We start from the raw sequence: 20625 nt of genomic DNA on the forward strand, positions 1-20625 counted from the left end.
GGACTGTATTTGAGCATATCTCATGACTCACTGAAAAGGAAGAATCGAACTAATGAAGTCTGTTGTTGAATCTAGCTCATATGAATTCACTGAATTTTTGAGAGCCAGGACATTTTCTAGAGATAGAAGAAATGATCCTTTGTGGGGCATGGGTCATCTCTGTCATGAAAAAAATAAACCCACATGGCTTAAAAAAAGTTCAGTTCACATGTATATTTATTGATTCTTCATTTAGAAGACAATTTTCCAGTTTTAAATATGTGCGAATTACTGAACATTTTTTGATAAAGAAAGCATAGGAAGATTTAAGAGGATATAGCAGAGGTTCTTCAACTGATCAGGTCTCAGCAAGTCAGGTCAAGAGGCAACCTTTCCACTGAGACCTGTAGGGTTGACAGAATAAAGGTAAATGTATTAGGAGAATTACATTGTAGGCGAGGGGGACATGGAAAGTACATGGAACAGAGTTCTGTAGAGCTGGAGCGTAGAGCAAGATGGAGAGATGACGTGATGAAAGAAGAAAGGGTCACAACATGTAGGGTCTTGTAATGATGTTCAGGAGTTTTGGATTTTGTCTTAAAAGCTAACAGAAGCTGTGTACGGATATTAAGCTAAGGGTTTTCATGACCCTCACAGACATGGTATTTTTCATGTTATCGTTAAATGATCACTCTACTTGCAATGTAAGGAAGTGTCTGGAAGGTAGTAAGGCTGGAAATAGAATGACTAGGTTCAAGATGCTTGTGAAAATCCTAGAGGACTAGGAAAGGAACAGTGGAGACAGAGATGTAGATATAGAAAAGGAACAGTGGAGACAGAGATACAGATTTTCATAGAGTGGGTGATTGATAGGATGTGTGTGGTGAGAGAAGGGGAATTTTAAAATGAGGACAGACTAAAATAAGTCAGAGAAAGGCAAATACTGTATAATCTCACTTATATGTGGAATCTAAAAAGCAAACAAACAATAACAAAAACAAAACTCATAGAAACAGAGAATAGATTGGTAGTTGCCGGAGGTGAGGGGTGGAGAGGCTGGGGAAAATGAGTGAAGGCGGTCAAAAGGTACAAACTTCCAGGGACTTCCGTGGTGGTCCAGTGGTAAAGAATCCACCTTCCAATGCAGGGGACGCGGGTTTGATCCCTGGTCGGGAAACTAAGATCCCACACGCCACAGGGCAACTAAGCCCACGTGCCGCAACTACTGAGCTCATGTGCCTCAACTAGAGAGCTCCTGTGTTGCAAACTACAGAGCCCATGCGCTCTGGAACCCATGTGCCACAACTACAGAGCTCATGCACCCTGGAGCCTGTGTGCCACAACTAGAAAAGAGAAAACCTGCACGCCACAACTAGAGAGAAGCCCCACGCGCACCACAACAAAGAGCCCACGCATCACAGCGAAAGATCCCACATGCCTCAGCTAAGACCCAACACAGCCAAAATAATAATAATAAATAAATAAATATAAAAAAGGTCCAAACTTCCAGTTATAAGATAAATATGTTCTGGAGATATAATAACAGCATGGTGACTATTGCTAACAACACTGCATTTCATGTTTGAATGTTGCTGAGAGTAGATCTTAAAAGTTCTCATCACAAGAAAAAAAAATTAGTAACTATGTGAGGTAATGAATGTTAACTAAAGTTATTTTGGTAATTATTTCTCAATATATGCATACATCAAACCATCATTATGTACACCTTAAACTTCTACAATGTTATAAGTCAGTTATATCTCAATAAAAATGGACAAAAATTTTAAAATGTTCAATTAAAAATGCATACTAGCTTCCTGGTTTGAGTTACTGAGTAGTTGCAAAGCATTTTAGCTTCTACTGAAAAAGGGTCCCAAAAGTAAAGGTAACAGAGCTCCTTAGAAGGCAGGTGGCTGTTACTTATTGCATGTCTATCAAATGGATCATGGTGGCAAGGTCTTCTTTGATAATCTGAAAACTGAACCCAAGCATTGGACCTATTGGGTGCAGACTCTGGTCTTCTGTCCAGTAGTATATAACATGTATGAATAGCCTGAGGGATTTATATAGAAAATAGAAATAGTATTTTCATAATCCTTACCTCCTTTTCTCACCCTAACAATGTTCTAACCCCTGATTCAGAGGTGAGAAAACAGAAGTTAAAGAGTTAATGAATTGGTACACATGAGGTGTTAACTAGGTCTTTGTTTGAGTTCCTTCATCTTTCCAAATGAACATGGAATTGTCTCATTGGCCACAGGTGTTTAGGGAGCACCTACTATGTCTGTAGACCTTCTACAATCTATGAAGTTTAGCTTTGTGAAAGCAATGATTTTATCAGCTGATCGGTTTTCAGAGCTCAGAGACAAAAATGCCCTTGAAAGGAAACACATTGGAACGATCAGTTGTTTCTTTCATGCTTCGTACAGTGATGTGAAAAAGATAAGTCTCCCTGGAGAAAAATTCTGAAAACAGCATTTATGGCCCTGCAATCCCATCCTCAGAACACTGTGACATAATTTGCTCTTATTGCTGGGACATTCCAGTGGCCATATCTTTTCCTATCACTCAGGGACTGGCACAGAGAAATCTGATCTTTAGTCCACTGACCCCAACATCATTCTCTATGTCTCTGGGCCCTCCCTGACATTTTTCATTCTACTTAACTCTCCAGCATTGTCTAAGCTCTAGTGTCCGTATCAGGCTTCTGTTTCAGGAAAAGACTGCATCAGCCCAAGTTTTATGACCCCTTGAACTTCACTGTCAATTTAGACAGAAAACACAACAAATGTTTTTATTGAATTTTATATAACCCAAGACTTCCTGGCACAATGTGTGGCCATCCAGATCCAGGACTCATATTCTGACTACTAATCTAGATTAAATATGACAACAGCAGAAAGGGATCTGGGTGAATAAAAACACTTGATAAAGCTCCAATCTTCATTAAAATCAAAGACTTTGAAGTCAGCCATATCTGGGTTCAAGCCCCACTTCTTAACTCTAAGACAATAGGCAATTTATATAACTTCTCTAAGTCTCAGTTTTCCTATTTGTAACACAGAATTAATAAAGAGGACTCAGTAAAATAATGTGTGAAGCCCCGATATAATATCTAGCACATACCTAGCAATGATAACGGAAAGATAGTTTTTCCTGTTTACTCACAATTTGACTTGATCTCTGCTATCCAATATTCACCCCTATTTACGCTTAACTAATACCCTTAATTAATTTGTGAATCATAGCAGTCATAGTGGTTTACTTATAAACTTGTACTAAATTTTGCTGTGAGTTTAATAATATAACAATATAATCTGGCTAGCATTTGTTGAGTATTGAGGATATACTGAGTATTTACCCCGTGTCAGGCAGTACACTAAAGGTTTCATATGCATCATCACTAGTAATGATTACAATAAAGAGGATGCGTGAAGAAACTGGGTCTCAGAGGTGTCAAATGAATTATCTAAGATCACAAAAGTAAAAAATCCAGAAAATAAGATTGAAAAACCATAGCTGTTTGACTCAGCAAATTTACACTATACAGACTATTATTAATTTTTAATGTCCTTCAAAATAATATCACATTTTTCTTTAAAAATTTCCCATAAGTAGGACTTGTCCCTAATTTGACTTTATTTTTTTAGATTGGAGATTTCACAACCTTCAGTGCAAATCAATAAGCATTTTGGAGAATACACTGATGAGGTTTTGAGGAAGGTGCATCTTGTGTGTTTTCCATAAGATGGAGGGGATGGCTGTATGATTACTTATTTTTCTTAAAGAAAGGTAACATCTGCATTTATTCTAGGACAATATCAGAAACTAGTTACCTTACAGGACATGTGTCACGTGCAGCCACAGGTTCCAGAAGCAGATGGCATGTGCTAACCAGTGTATGTATGAATTAGCTCTGGGAATAACTTCTACTCAGGGTATAAAAGAAATTAGGAGGTGAGCCAAATTAAAATTAGGCAGCAGGCCTATGCAAAATGGTACTCTTTTGCCTCCTTTTCCTACTCTGTGTGTGTGTGTGTGTGTGTGCGCGCGCGCGCACATGTATGCATGTACTGAATGTACACATCACACACACATACACATTCCTACCCATATGTCTTGTAAATCCACTCTATAATCCTGAGAGGTCAAAACGTTTTTTCCTTGACATTCAAGGCCCTGGACTAACAGACATAGTGGTAGGTTTTCAGTTCCGTTTGAAGGCACCTGATGGACGTAAGACCTAGAAAAATTCATTTAACACTTATGGGTCAAATATCTGTCTTGTAAAACAAGACCATGAGGAAGATTATCTTTTCTTCCTGTTGTATCTAATATTGGGAGCACACGATTCTATAAACCTAATACTACCTAATACTGCAGAATCAGACTATATTCACATAACTAATCTCCAACATTTCCTGATCCTCCAAGCTACAAACAACATTCCTGTCTACAAAGCTTTAAACTACTGGCTGAATTAATTAGCAGACTGTAGTAGTGTGCAATAAAAAATAAAACTGTCATGATTATTCAGGCTTTCTGTATCTAGACCCTAAGAAATTTTACTGTTTCACTACTCCTTGAATCTGAACTCACCTTGTGACCTGTTTTAATCAATAGATTGTCATGGAATTGACATGGTGTATCTCCCATAGCCTAGGCATCAAAAAGCTTTGTGTATTTCTACTCTCTCTCTCTCTCTCTCTCTCTGACAAGCTTCCAGGAAAACAAGCTCAGTATAACATGCTGGAGAACAAGAAGCCACATGGAGCAGAGTTGAGACATTATAGCTGAAGTCATCTAGACAAACCAACCCTCAGGCCATTGCCGGCAGCTGACCACACTGCATAAATGAGTGAGCTCAGAGGAGACCCAACTAAATTGCTGACCCACAGAATTGTGAGCTAAATTAACATTTAGCTGGAATGGTTTGTTATACAGCAAAAGCAAACTGATACACGGAGCTGTCTACCTGACTTATGAAAATCTTCACACATTCACAACTTGCTTGGATTCCATTTCTTCATAAAGTCTACTCATCATTTCAAGCTACATTGAACATATTCATTCGTTGAACAAACACTTAGTGACTGTTCATTAGTATTTTTACTGCTAGTAAACTTTGGTTCTTCATTTATCACATTAACACTGCCTGTATCAGGCTATCTGTTAGCATCCTACCACATGATAGGCTATTTCCTCTATCATAGCAACTGGAAGGCTAAAATCCATATTTCCTAGACATTTTTGTCAGCCTATTCCAATTTAGGTTTTTACCAGTGAGAGGTACTGGCAAGATATTTGGAAAGTTAGAAAGAAAGAGAAGGCATTCACACTCTGACAGCAGTTGATTCTAGGCTTAAACACAAGGCAGATGTGACGTTTTGTCAGTGACTTGCATACATTCTCCTGTAAATTACTTACTTCAATGCTCCCAGCAGCTGATATAATTGGCAGAAAACTATCTGAGATTTTTGTACTTCTTGGATTCCCAAGTGGTATCAGCATCTTCCCTGACCATTTCTATCCCTGTCCTTCAAAACGCTTTGTCAGAATTTAATTTCCTGCATTAAATTCTCTCCTGTTTGAAATATTTAGTTTCCCTTTCCCACACTGAACCTTGAGAAGTTTTTAATATGTACTTTTTTCATTTATATAATTATATTATTTAGCGCTACTACTGGGCAAGTAAGTAACCATAAGAAATGTGGTTCATCACCCCAATTTTTAAAAAAATGAGTAGATTGAGATCCAGAGAAATGAAATGACTTATCCAAAGCAATCATAATTTACTGTCAAAGCTAAGATTGCTATGATCATTGATTGGCATAATCAGACCTGTAAATTTAAACTTAGAAAAAACATGGAGTCAGACGTTTATTTAGTAACAGTCCAGGTTCTGTGGGGGGCAATGAAGTAGCGTTAGGGCTGGGGTGGAAAGCAGGGGGCAGTAAGAGTACAAGGCTTCCAGGACACCTAACCTCACTTAAAGCAGAGCAGCTTCATTTTAATCTACTCTATGTATATGGCTTCCTTTTAATATTTCATTTAGAGATAGATAACACAGATTAAAATATTTTTCCAACTATTGTGTTAATAAGGGAATCTGTTGATTGTGACATTAGAAATGAATGACAATAAAGTAGGGAATAAGTTTTTCAAAACATTTCCTGTTTTTTAAACAAATTGTGAGGAATAAATGACATACAATAAGCTGCATATACAATTATGCAGTTATATACAGTTGCATATGCACATGTACCTGTGAAACAATCACAAGAAGATAACAAATATTTCCATCACTTTTCAAAATTTTCTTGAGCCCTTTGTAATCAATCACCCCTCTACTCCCACTCTCACAAAACCTGTAATCTGACTTCTGTCACTACAGATTAGTTTGCATTTTCTAGAATGTTATATAAATGAAATTATGCACAATGTACATTTTTTCTGGTTCCTTTTATTCAGCATAAAGTTTTTCAGATTCACTGATGTGTTTGCACATATCAGTTTGCTTTTTTTTAAAATCACAGATAAAGTATTCTGCTATATGAATATACAAAAATCTGTTCATTCATTCACCTGCAAAGGGACATTTGGGATGTTTTCAGTTTTTCAGCCATTACAAATAAAGCTGCTATATACATTTGTGTACAAATATTAGTGAGGCTGTATGATTTCATTTATTTGAGGTAAATATGTAGAAGTTGAGTTTCTGGGTCTCATAGTAGGGTGTGTGTTTAACTTTGTAAGAAACTATAAAACTGTTTTCAAGGTGGTTGTACCATTTCACATCCCATCAATAGCTTGCAAGAGCACAGTTGCTCCACATAACTCGCCAATACTTAGAATTATCACTCTTTTTAGTTTTAGCCATACTAATGTGTAGTTAATGGTATCTCACTTAAAAATAAATAAATAAAGACCATACTTTATTCAGAGTTCCTTAGTTTTCACCCAATATCCTGTTTGTGCATGTGTTCCAGGATCCATTTCAGGATAGCACATTATATTTAGTCATCCTATCTCCTTAGGCTCATCTGGGCAGTAACAGCTCATCAGACTTTGTTTTTGACCTTGACAGTTTTGAGTACCAATCAGGAATTTTGTAGAAAGTTCTCCAATTGGGATTCGTCTTATGTTTTCAAAAGTTAAAAATGGCATTTCATAATTAGAGTGGAATTATAGGTTTTGAGGTGGAAGACCATAGGGGTAAAGCATCATTCTTATCACATCACATCAAGAGTACATACCATAGGGTTTCCCTGGTGGCGCAGTGGTTAAGAATCCGCCTGCCAATGCAAGGGGCATGGGTTCGAGCCCTGGTCTGGGAAGATCCCACTTGCAGCGGAGCAACTAAGTCTGTGCGCCACAACTACTGAGCCTGCATTCTAGAGCCCGCGAGCCACAACTACTGAAGCCTGCGTGCCTAGAGCCTGTGCTCTACAACAAGAGAAGCCACTGCAATGAGAAGCCCGCTCGCCGCAATGAAGAGTAGCTCCTGCTTGTCGCAACTACAGAAAGCCCGCGCAGCAACGAAGGCCCAACACAGCCAAAACTAAATAAATAAACAAAATTAATTAATTAAAAAAGAAGAATACATACCATCAACAAGATTTATCACTACCGATATTAACTTTGATCACTGGGCAGGGGTAGCTTTCTTCTTGATGAGGTTATATTTTCCCCCCTTAATATTGTACTCTCTGGAAAGAAAGCACTGTGTGCAGCCCATACTTAAGGGGTTGGGAGTTATGCTCTACCACCTTGAAAGTGGAGTATCTACATACTTTACAGTTGACCATTGAACAACATGCGAGTGAGCGGCACCAACACCTGTGCAGTTGAAAATCCACTTATAACTTTACAGTAGGCCCTCCCCATCCATGGTTCCACATCCACGGATTCAGCCACTGAGGATCATGTATTTTTTGAAAAAAATCTGCATATAAGTGTACCTATGCAGTTCAAACCCATGGTGTTCAACTTTAATGTGAATTCTTCTGCCAGAGCCATGAGGAGATCTTTCTCGTATTTTCACCCTGAGAACCTGGTGGGGTTCTCAAAGTAAAGGCCACAAATGTGTGGAGATGCCCCTAAGACTGTAGTAATCAGAAGTTTCTCACTCTCGTGCTCATCCATACTATCTCTAGCTACTTATCAAAATTACCATTTACGTGTTCCTACCAGTTTATGGCTCTCAGCAGCTTCTGCTCTAGGTAAGCAGAACTTGGTTATCTCTCTCTGTAAGAGCCTGTCTCTCCATATTTCAGGGTGCAGGTTTACCCTGCAAATTCTATTCTCTGCTAATTCCAAGAAAAGTCTTTGATCTTCAGTTTGATATTCAGTTTGTTTATCTTGTAAGAATGAGTGTTGACTTCCAAGTTCTTTACATAGTGGAGTTGAAATCCAAAGTTTCCTCTCATGATGGTTTTGAATTGCATTTCACAGAAAGGAGTTTTGTATTTTTAAGGAACTGCTGTGCTGGGTCTGTGATATTTTTTGTTATTTTTCCCTGTCTCTTTTTGTTGCTAAATGCTACCAATGGTATGTAATTTCAATGAAGTTTCATGGTGGAAGCATACTTTAATTATATATCTATCCCTGATATCTAACATTGTGCATGTCCTTGATAAATTTATATTAAATGAATGAACTAAATCCAGAGAAAGAAAAGTGTCTATTATTAAACTCAAAGTCCTACTGAGAGAGCAAATCTTTAGTATCGAAAAGCTTTCAATGAGATACTGACTTGAATACTAGTAACAATGATGCAAATAGTTGCACCTTTTGAGCATTTACTATGTGAAAGTCACATAGTAAATGTGATATATTTGTGATATATTAACTCAGTTAGTACTAGCAACCCCCATCATACACCTGAGGAAACTCAAGTCTAGAGAAGTTAATGTTACAGCAGGTTAATAGCAGAGTCAAATTTCAATCCCAATTCTGACTTTCTTACAAACTCTGCCCTTAACTATTGCCCGTTACAACAGTGTTTCTGCTACTAGCTGGTAGTAGCAAATGCATGATAATAAACCATGGAAATAATATTAACTGAACCAGCTGAAGTCTTTAAAACCAAAGAACTAGATTAGAACCAGGGTGTACTATGTAATGGCTCTGTGAAATTATATAATAGCCTTCAACTTGTCAACTCTTGAGGTTTCATCTGGAAAAATAAGGAAAATAACTTTTTATGTCCCTATTAGGACTAAATGTGGTTTACTGCATTTAATTAGTAGTAGTTTTCTTTCCTTTTATTTCTTATAGTGGCTTAGAGAAAATGGAAATCAGTAAAGGCTTTCTGCCCTCCCTTTAAACATTTCATTTTCTTATTTTTTTCTGTGATCTTTTTTGTTTGGTCTCCTGGGAATGATGGTCCATGAGACGCCAAATTCTGTCTGGTTGGCTAAAGAGAATGAAATGGAATTTATTAATGTTAAGCTTATATTGATCCCATAACTTCCCTGGATAATCTGGAAGTAACTATTGGCCCTTGAGGTCCATCATTATGAGCCACAAAATTTGTTCTTAAGTAGAGAGAACATCTTGATAATAGAAAGTTGCAGTTGATAACACATGATCATCATCTTTAACTGCGGTTTGGTGTGGTCAAATGAGGCAGTTCCCTAGAGTGTTTGAGAGTGTGTAAGTTAGCAATACTATTTCCTCACCTGTAAAACTGGGATTAAAAGCAACCATCTACATCAAAAGAATTTAATACATTTACAGATTTATTCAACAAATACTGATTGAGTCCTCTTCTAGAAAATTAAGATAAAGCAATGAACAAAGCAGACAAAAATCCTTATGGCTAGGAAAGGAGGAAAATGAAGTTCATAAGCCCAGTTGCTTGTAGGTTGATAGATACAGTGGTGGGATCTTATGGACATTCTTTCCTGATTGTGGCAAAAAGTAAATGTTTTAAGGAACTCTCATAATAAGGATAATTAATGCTAGGTTCTATAATAAACAGTTCCAAAACTTTAGTAGCTTAACACAACAAAAGTTTATTTCTTGCTCACAACCCATTCCAACATGTCAGGTGAGCATGGGGGCTTTGGAGAGGAGACTGATCCATAACATCATTCAAGAACCAAGAGCTGACAGAGGAACTGTAATCTTTAGTGATTCTCAGTGCATGACACCAGAGATCCATTTGAGCCTTTCTATCCTTCCAGCTAGTAGGCAACAAGACAGAACATCATGCAGAGCATTTCATGGGCATTCCTGGATAGGACAGTATTCAATTACATGACCCCAATTTACTACAAGTAAAGTGGGAAATGTACCTTTGTTTGTGTTCAAAAAGAAAATGAAACAGGCTGGGTAAACTCATAGCATTGTCTGTATCTCAGGAACCAAATGGGATAATGTTTGTAAAGTACCTGGCCCTGCCTGGCACATAGTAAAACTTCAATAAATGGTAGCTATTACCACCACTGGGATTTTAATTTGTTAGACTATAACACACGTTTACTGAATTCAGGTAATTAAAGAATGGAACTTTTTGTTCTGTGTCAACCCATTTGATCATAAGAATAGTGATGTCATATTACATTTGCATTACATTTTATTGTTTATGACGCACTTACACAGATATGGCTTCATTTTGTTTTCATTTTTTCTTCTCAGTACCATGTGAAATGTGTAGATAGTATTCCTATTTTAAATATGATCAAATATGCTCAGAGAATGGTGTATTATGGCTAAGTTATTACAGCTAATAAATGACAGAGACAATTCAAATCCAGATTTTTTTTTAACTCTAAGGTCAAGGTTTGTCTCATTATATCATGCTGCCCAAATTACTAAAATCTACAACTGTTTTCTATTGTTGAGGGTTTGACTATGATGCCAGCAAAAGCTGGGCTATCTGTGAGTCCCGAAGTTGGTTCTTCCATATGATCATGGAGTATCCTTCATAAATTTCTAATAGTACGTTTCTTATTTCAGGAGGATGCAAAGCCCTAAAAAATTAACTGCTCATTTACCTTTAACATTTTGAATACCATATATTAATAAAAACTTTCAAAACCTGGCTCAGGTTCAGAAAAGAAAAAAAAGTAAGAGCATGAGGAGATCTGGAAATGATATTAAATAAGTGATTGGTGGTAAACTGTGCATTTATGTAGTAGAATAAAAGATCAAGAAAAGACTCAGATATTGCGTTCAGGTATTTGAAGGACTCCAGAGGAGGTGTGTCCTGCTTTCCCAATAGTTACAATCATTTTTGCATTCCACATCTATGAATCATTTAAGGATATGTTTTCCATTTTTAAATCCTCACTGCTTCGTCTAGTGCCTGGCACAGAGAAAGGACTCAGAAAATGTTGGGAGATGGGCAGAGTATATTTTTGATATAAAGAATAAAGCCATCTGTTAGACATGGCACAGCAGCAAATGCCAGCTCCAGGTTGGACAGAAGGTGTCGTATGATAATGGGAGAGAGTAGTTTAGGAGGTAGTGAGCTTCCCTTCTCTGAAAGTACAGTAAATGCATATTTATATTCCTGCATGAAGTAGGGAATTGCTAATCAACCTCTGAGACCCTTTCAAGTCTTAGACTCAACATTTGGACACAAACTATAACTTTAGGAAAGATACACGGGTGGCCATACGGAATGTGATCCTTCCTTCATGCATCCACACACTCATTAACAACATCCAACAAACTTCTCTTGAGCAAAGCAAGAAATCTTCCATCAGATCTTCCTAGATTGTCTTATTATTCGCTTCTCATGTTCTATCTTTGTGCTCCCTTATATCTTTCTCGCAAAATACAGTTTATTTCCCCCAGGGAGCCATCTAATTATTTCTTGAATGTCCCTAGTGTTTCTCTATATATTTTCTTGGCTTTAAAGACATCTCCTGTTAGATCTTCTCACATTGTTATGATTTTCTGTGTGACAAAATATATTTCCATTCCATTTTGAATGACTATTTCCTGAATTTCTCATGTTCACACCTTCACTTCCCCTATTACTGCACTCCCACATAGATGAGAATAAAATTTTCTCTTGATATATTTAAGCCATTGTCAATTAAAATACACCTTCTCTGGCCACATATCGCCATTAATAATTATTGGGTTCTAATTGCAGTTATATAACATTTTCCAAATAGCCTCCATACATATTATCTTATTTCCCCTCAACAGTCATGCAAAATAAGTCTAATTATTCCCACTTGACAGATAAGAAAACTGAGTGATCATTCACCAAGTGAAGCAGAGTGAAGTTGAATGAGTAATCCAAAGTCATTCAGCTCATTACTGGAAACTTCAGAAATATAATCCGCATCTTATTTCTGCCCCTGTACTCTCTCCAGCTGCATGCTACTTTCTGGGGTTGCTTTCTCTTTATCTCCATGCTACCTGATGACATGACTTGCCTCTGCTTACTCCTTCATAAAGATTTTTCTTTCTTTCCTTTTCCTGTCATCCTTTAAGTTGGGAAACACTGCATATTAACAGGTGAATGGAAACACAGAGACACACTTCACACCCTGGCTTGAGAATCTGAGCATTTCTGTTACAAGTCCCCGGAGTAACGATGTATTGATGTAGATGAACCTCAGATACTCTCTACAATCAGCTCCTACCTATTTCATGAAACTCCTCAAGCTAAAATGTATACCTACCCCTAGAGTGTAGCCATAAAACAGGCTGTGAATTCTTAGGAGAAAGAAAATGCAAACTCTTAAACTGAAGAACAGGACCTGACTCTAGAAACATGGGCCCCTTACTGCCCAGGGGATGGCATCATGGATTAGGCTGGCAGAAAATTTAGTATGTGGTAGGCAAAGGGCAATGGTCTCAGTAAGACCTGTTGTGTTGTCCATGGTTCTGACTGAATATCAACCCTGGCATTTGACCTGTTGTCTTAAATTCTATTCATTGATGGAACCACAACTAATTTTTCCACTGATTCTGTCTTGGCACTTGCTTATAATGGCTCATCACATGTCCAAATATATTAAACCCTTTGTTATTTCACCATCTGTGACAAAATCTTTAGTTTGAGTCCAATCTTTTTTTGTCTAGACATGTCTGTTGTTTACAACTTGGGCTTCTTTATACTCCACTTCAGCCCCAACTTAAGCATATCTCTTGATTGAGCCATTGTATCATTTGGAGAAGGATCACCTGGTATCTACCATGTGTGAGACATAATGCTAGAGGTTGGAGGTCTCATCCCCATTCACTGCCTCCTTATGCAAAATGGAGCACAGCATATTCAAGATTAGATTTATTGTGCTACCTAAGATTCTCCAAGGTGATTAGTATTTGGAAATTCAAAACTAAAATGATACTCTAGGCTGAAATAAGCTTTTACTTTATTTTTGTCTTCTGTGCACATTCACATAGGAGTCTGTCTTAAAACAACCATGAGCTAAGACAATGGGGATGAGAAAACAGGGTTTGGACTCAGACAAATAATGTCCTAGGTATCAATTCTGGATCAACCTCTTATCATCCTTGTAAACTTTGGCAATTTTGCTTTCTGTTGCCCCAAATTCCTCCTTCATAAAAGAGCTATGCAATATTCACTTGGTTATGTTTAGTGACAGTTAAATATGATAATTAATGGAAAGTGCATAGTGCAGAGTTAGGCATATAGCAAGTGCTCAAAAATGGTAAAGTATTATTAATATATGACTCCTTCACTATTTTTCTTCTTACTTCGGATAGTCACAGCCACTCCAATATTCATAGTACACAGTCATCATGCGTTTCATTATTTCCCCTGCATTTTACATTTATAACCTTATTTCCCTCTCCTGATGGGGACCAATAAATTTTCTATTCAAGTATTTATTTCCTTCTAATATACTTTAATATATTTATTTACATATATAAAAGTCTGGAATATATATGCCTCGCTGAGTGGTTGTATGACAATTAAATTATGATAAATTTTATTACATTGTAAGTATTGTTTCTATAATTTTTCCCTTCACATCATATTTTGGGGAACAAACCACATCATCACATGCAGATACAATTCACTCCTTCTGATCACTGCACAGTATAAATCTTATGCAATGAATAGAATGTTTCATTTTATTAAGAATGTTTCATTTTATTAATCTGCTTTCTTATAGAGCATAGATTGCTCTCAACTCTTTACTACCATGTGAAAAAAGGGCAGATGTACATAGTGTATATGGCTCATTGTGCAACAGTAAAAGCTTCTCTGAGACCTATCACAAGAGCAGAATTGCTATATTTAGAGTATGGGCAAAACTAATGGGATAAATGTAACATGATATTTTTCCAAAGTGGCTTGTTAGTTTATGTCCTATCCAGAGTTCATGAGGGTTTCCATTTTGACCTATCATCACAAGCATGTGGGATTCGTGTTTCTAATTGTTGCCATTCTAATTGTGTAAAATTATGTTTTGTGCTTGTTGTAACCTGTATCACTCTGATCAGTGTTGAAGCTGAGCATCTCTTCCAAGTGGGTATTCTTTCATGTTTTTCCTCATGTGCTATTCAAATAATTAGTCCATTCGTTTCAGGTTTCATAGAGTTTTCTTGCTGTTTTGCAGGAATTCTAATTAATTCTTTGTCAGTTATTAATTTAGAAATTATCTTTTCTTAGTCTGGCACCTGTCTGTTAACTTTGTCTATGCTATCTTTTTTGTTAAACCGTTATTTTAATTTTGATCTATTAAAATCCATTGATGCTTTCCTTTGTGGTTTGTGATTTTTGAGTATTGATTTTAGAAATCCTTCCTAATCTTAAGGTCATAAAGCGATTCCCTGTTAAACTTTTATTAATTTATCCTTCCCACTTAGGAACTGAATCATCCCTGGATAGGGCGGGATGTAAAGTCATGGTACATTTTTGCATCGTTAAGGTCCTTGGCTTTGTGCCTCCTGGTTGTGAGAAGAGGTGCATGGCAGATAGTGTGGATGGATAGGCTATCCGTCAGGTAAGGGTAAACATTTTTTTTTTTTTTTGTAACTTAACCTAAACCTAATTCAGTTCCGATATCCAGCTAGCTTTTACAATCTCAGAGTTTTCTTTATAATTTTTAGTACTTTTGTATCCCTTACCATTCATGTGGATAAAAAGGGCATTGAACTGAAAGTAAAAAATTGTGCCCCCTGCATCATCTTGGCCACTAGTTGTCTTTTTTTTTTTTTTTTTAAGTTAGGACACACATGCACAAACACACATTTATAATACAAGATAAAGAAGCAGGTGAGAACACAGATTTTTAGAATCAGAAAAATTAGGACTTAGATTTAAATTCTGATTCAGCCCCTCATTCCTGTAACCTTTGGCAAGTATGCCTCTTAGGCCTCAGTTTCCTCGTCTGCATAATAGCTATAAAATACTTCTAACATTTTGTAAAAGTTGGACAGGCTTCGTTTATTTATTATTGAAACTGAACTTCTGTTATCAGGCACCATATCAGACTTTTTCATTATTATTTTCCTGGCAGGTATACAATGCCTAGCTCATAGTAGGTTTTCAGTGTTTATTTTTTGAATCATAAGGAATACATCCATATTCTAGACTGTATTTCACTTAAAATATTTTTCTCTGATTTTCCTTTTAATAGTAATACTAGCTATCACGTATGAAGGCTAAACTACATGAAAGACACTGCTCTACCTCCTTTGCGTGATTAATTTGTTCTCACAGAAACCATCTAACATAGGTGCCAAAAATAACAACATTTTTACAGATGAGGAAACTAAGGCAAGGTGATTGGATAACTTGCCCAAGGTTTCACAGCTAGTAAATGGCAAAGCCCATATTGAACCCAGACACTTTGGCCACCATGGTTTATGTTTATGACCATTTTGCTTGACTACTTCTCTTTAGAGTCTGAATACATCCACAGGATTATGGAGGGCCTATAAGTTGAGCTTGAATACCAGCTCTGCCTCCCACTAACTGTGTGATCATAAGTCTTTTAACCTTACTAAGTTTTGGTCTTATTTTTTGCAAAATAGGAAGATAAATCACCCAGTCTTGTGGTGTTCTTGTGAGGGTAAATGAGAACATCCACATGAGGCACTTAGCACAATGCCTGGTATATAAGTATCTAATACACATTTTTAATACTAGCATTATTATAACTATATGTATATTTTATTTTGCCTGTAATTGAAATAGCTAAATAAAATATTTCACGTTTTTTAGCATTTAAAAATGACAAGGTATATTCAAAATGTAGCATGATGAATTACTTTGCAGGAATTTCAGATCTGCCTCATGATGTAATATTTCAAGAATTATCCATATCCCATGATCTCCACTCTGAATATGTCACTGAATATATTGGTATCTAAGAAAAGACCACTCATTCTCCCTAGAACTTTGTAAAGGAGTGGAGTTAACTAGGTTCTCTTTTTGTCTCGTACTGACTCTGACCATCTAAAAGCCTGTAATGTGGAAACACAGAATATCAGGCTAACTTGGTGAGAGGTTTCTGTGTTTAAGTGGCAATGGTCTTGGACTATTTTAATTCTATTTTTACTGTTACAAGAGTAGATCTCAATGTCTCTCCATGCTGTTTCTTTCTCTTCTTCCCTGCTAACCCTGACCAAGGTCATCTTGCTCTCTTTGGAGCCGCAAGCCTCCTGCCACTGGGTCAATGGCTGTTGCAAGCAGAGAGTAAGATATGAATGTGAAGTGTCTCTCAGCTACTAAAAGCTTGTGAATTAGTGTTTCCTGCCCCTGTCTGTCAGGCAGCATACTTCTATCGAGAAATAGCTTATCCTTGTGAAAGGGCTGACCTGCCACTAATCTGCTCTGCTAATGCCAGGCCCAGCAACCCTCCCTCATGACCCCCAGAGAGAAGATGTCCTATGTGTTCCAGGCAAGATGCTCTCAGGGTCCTGAGTCACATTCAGGCTTCTCTCAAGTCAGAAGAGGTTTTGAAAGGGAAGGTTATTCTCTACTTCAAAACATCTAAATTTTGTACCAAAGAGCATCTCTAACTTGCCTGCACTCAGGAATCTTGTACATTTGCACATTCCTCACCCTTATTCTTTTGCCTCCTTTATCAGCTTTACTTTGGGGCTCTGTGAGTCTGTACGCTGTCCATGGAAGTGCTGAGAAACACATCTGCTCTTAGTGCTTTATGCCATTACTACCCCATGATAGCAGATATGCTACAAGTCATTTGCACTCCGAACTATGACTTCAATTTATGGTAGGATGGGATTTGCCTCTTTTAAAAAAAAAAATTCAGTAATCATTGAGCACTTGCAAAGGGTACAATTTTGAGATGAGAACATTGATTATTTGAAGGATGACTAGCTATCACATCTTTGTTTGCAGTCATGTAAAATCCTATAAAACTTTTTATAATAGTAGTTTTCCAAACATTATCCTTTCATTTTCTCAATCTAATCTCGCACGATCTCTTGTTTCTTGAGAAATGCGTGAAAAAAGTTTTGCTGTCCCCATTTTCTAGGTTTATAAACTGAGGCTCAGAGAAGTGAAGTGACTTAGCTCATAAGTGATAGGTACAAGGACATGATCCCAAGTCTTGAGTTACCCAGCCTAGGATACTTTATTTCCACAAAAGGCATATTTGACAGACTCTGCCAGAATGTGTTACCTTGCGCCCCGCGAGCTATCTCTTAGGCAATTATTACAAGTAGTAAAAAAAAAAGTAAGAATTCATAGGAGAAGCAAATATCTTAAGCTCCTTCTCTGTTCTAGGGGATTTTGGGTGCTACTGGAGGCAGGATACAACATTTAAGAATTAAGCATTTCCTGTGGAAGATCTCAGAGTGCTTTCAATCCAAGTTCAGATGTCTTTCTCAGTAGAACAGCAGTAAGACCAGCCATGAAAAAGCACTGTGCTGGACAAGGTGCTGAATTAGTCCATGGAGTGAGAGAGCTCCAAAAGCAGAGTGAGCAGAGTCGCCCACGCACAAGGGCCTGAAGGGTGTACTCTTAGTGTAACTGGGAGTGGTGTAAAGACAAGCAACCCCATGCATTTAAGTCATGTGAGACTTCACCAGTGGCAAGCCACTCTTTTGTCTTAGGCCAAACAGTGATGAGATCAGTCCTTTTTTTACAAGACACAGCACAGGATGTCAGAAGGGCACTAGGAGAATCCACCCTGACATGGATAGGGCTGAGGGTGAATTTGTATCTTCTGATCTGCTTTTGCTGTTAATATTAACCAAATGCTTCTAGGGCTACTGCCTTTGAACTGCTGCCAGTCTTTGCCCTATATCAGAGCTACCACAGTCAGCTGCATCCCCTTGCAAGAATTTAGCACTGGTTCTCAATCTTATTTCACAGGAGCACACAGGATTGCCTGTTTAAAAGGCAGATCTTGGAACCTATTTCCAGGCATTCTTTTTCATGTTTACTCTGCATTTTTAACAAGTGGCCCAGGTGATTTTGATGCAGACAGTTCATATTACACACATTGAGAAATAATGCTGATCTTGAATTATGTGACATATTTGGGCAGGGAGAACAGAAGCTTGTGAAACTTACAAAATAATATTTACTTAGCACTTTACAAAGTACTTTAATATACATTCTCTTATGTAATCCTCACATCAACCACATGAGTTTGGTGAAGTATTTTTATCCTCATTTTGTTTTTCAAGTGATAGCTCAGAGAGATTAAATATGCCCAAGGCCACCCAACCGGTTAAGTATTAGAGATAAGACAAGAATGTAGGAGTTCTTTCTCTAAGGCCAGTGTTGGCTGTATGTTTATGTTGGCTATATGTTTAGAATCACCTAATGAGCTTTTAAAATATGCTCATAGCCAGACGTAAACCAGACTAATTGAACCACGGACGCGTTTTACTCATGCTTTGGTGTTTTCTAAAAATCTTCCTGCAAATGACTTTAAAACCAGAGGCGAGAATCACTAGAGTTTAGCAGATGGCCCCATCCATTTAGATCCATGTACCTAATACTCAAGAGCAGGGATCTTCACCACGCACCCAAATCCATTGTTTCTGGCAAAGACCAAAGACTCTGGCTAAGACTGAGCATAATGAAGTGACATTAGCTCTAGGGACAACTGCTGACACAACCCTCGTCCGGCCTCTTTTTGCAAACTTCATTAGCTGTAATTAAAGCAGCTGCTTCTCTAACTCAGGGAACTCCAGGCACCCGATGCCCTACTGTCTCACCAGTGAGTAAAACATTTCCTGGACCCCCTCTCTGTGCCTAAAAGATGACCCCTCGAGAGCAGGACTGGAAGGGCGGTTATTTTTTCACTTCTTGGGAAACTAGAGCACCAGTGGAATTCCTATTCCTGCCTTCTTCTCCATTCTTATTGGAGCAGAACTATCACGGCAAAAAGTCCATCCACCAGTGGGCTCTTCTTTCACCTTTTTCTCTAAATGAATTTATTTGACTTTTCTAATTATAAAAATAATACATGCAAACTCTTTTTGAAATGCAAACAATTTGGACAAGAAAATAGAATAAATGTAAAATTTGTCTCCCAAATCCCATACTTTTATCATTATATGAGAAACCCTTTAGATATATCTCCCACTGTGTGTGTGCACACAAGATACTTGTGATACAGATTTGATTGCATCAGAACAGTAAACATTCATTGCATTTATAAATACATGTGCGTACTTACCTGTAACCTATTTCTCCACTTATCAAAAATTCTATTTTTGATTCTGTTTCTCCACTTATCAAAAATTCTTAAACATCCATTTTCTTGCATTTACATATAGGTGTACATCATTCTTTTTTAAAAAACCTTTGAAATCCATTGAATTGATTTGTCATGGTTTACTGAACTAGTTTTCTAACTGAATAATATTTAGGTTGCTTCCAGTTTGTCAATATTTCAATCTCTCTCTCTTACTCTTACACAAACTCCTTCTTATAATTTATTTCTACAGTAGGATCGTTGGGTTAAAGGATTCGCACATTTTCAATTTGATCTCTGTTGCCAGACTGTCCTCCAGAAATTCTCCCCCCCATTTACACTTCCACCAAGATGTGCTGTCATTTTAAACACTTTCTGCTCCATCATGCATCACAGCAAGGATACCCAGTGGGTTAGAGGATAAGTGGATGTTAAAATCAGTGTCTTTCCTCTCAGTTTGCCCCTTTAAAGCAACAACTCAGAGAGGTTCCACAGGAAGTTGTTATATCTTTCAGGTTCAGCTAGTGGCCACTTAGAACCTAGAGGGTAAGAAAACTAAAACTCTAGGATTTGGGACCCCGTGCTTTTTAAAAAAAATGATTTCCACCACTCTGAACCAACTTTAATCAAGCCAGTGTGTAGATGAAGGAAAGAGTGCAGTGACAGGAGATTGGGTACATTGCATTTTTTCATGAAAATTAAATTCAATTATTATGTGCATTAGGTGATGGCTTGAATCAGAATAGAAAGGAGGAGGAATCTACCAAATAACAGTTTGAACTTGCACAACCTACTTAAGCTTGAAAACAATTTGTGCATGAAAGTAGCAATGGTTTTCAGCAAGGCCTTATGAAAATCTTCCATGGTGAAGCTCTCTTATCTCTTAGTCTTCAGGCATTGTGGTAGAGTAATAGAGCAATAACTTCTACAGTACAATGATCTGAGTTCATGTACCTGCTTCTAAACATCTTTTCTATTAGATCTTGATTCATTTACTTAAATTCTCCAGGCTCTTTTT

The sequence above is a fragment of the Delphinapterus leucas genome, chromosome 6 (assembly GCF_059928025.1).
Source record: "Delphinapterus leucas isolate spDelLeu-1000000601 "Yukka" chromosome 6, BTC_Dleu_Yukka2, whole genome shotgun sequence".
NCBI classification, from domain to species: Eukaryota; Metazoa; Chordata; class Mammalia; order Artiodactyla; family Monodontidae; genus Delphinapterus; species Delphinapterus leucas.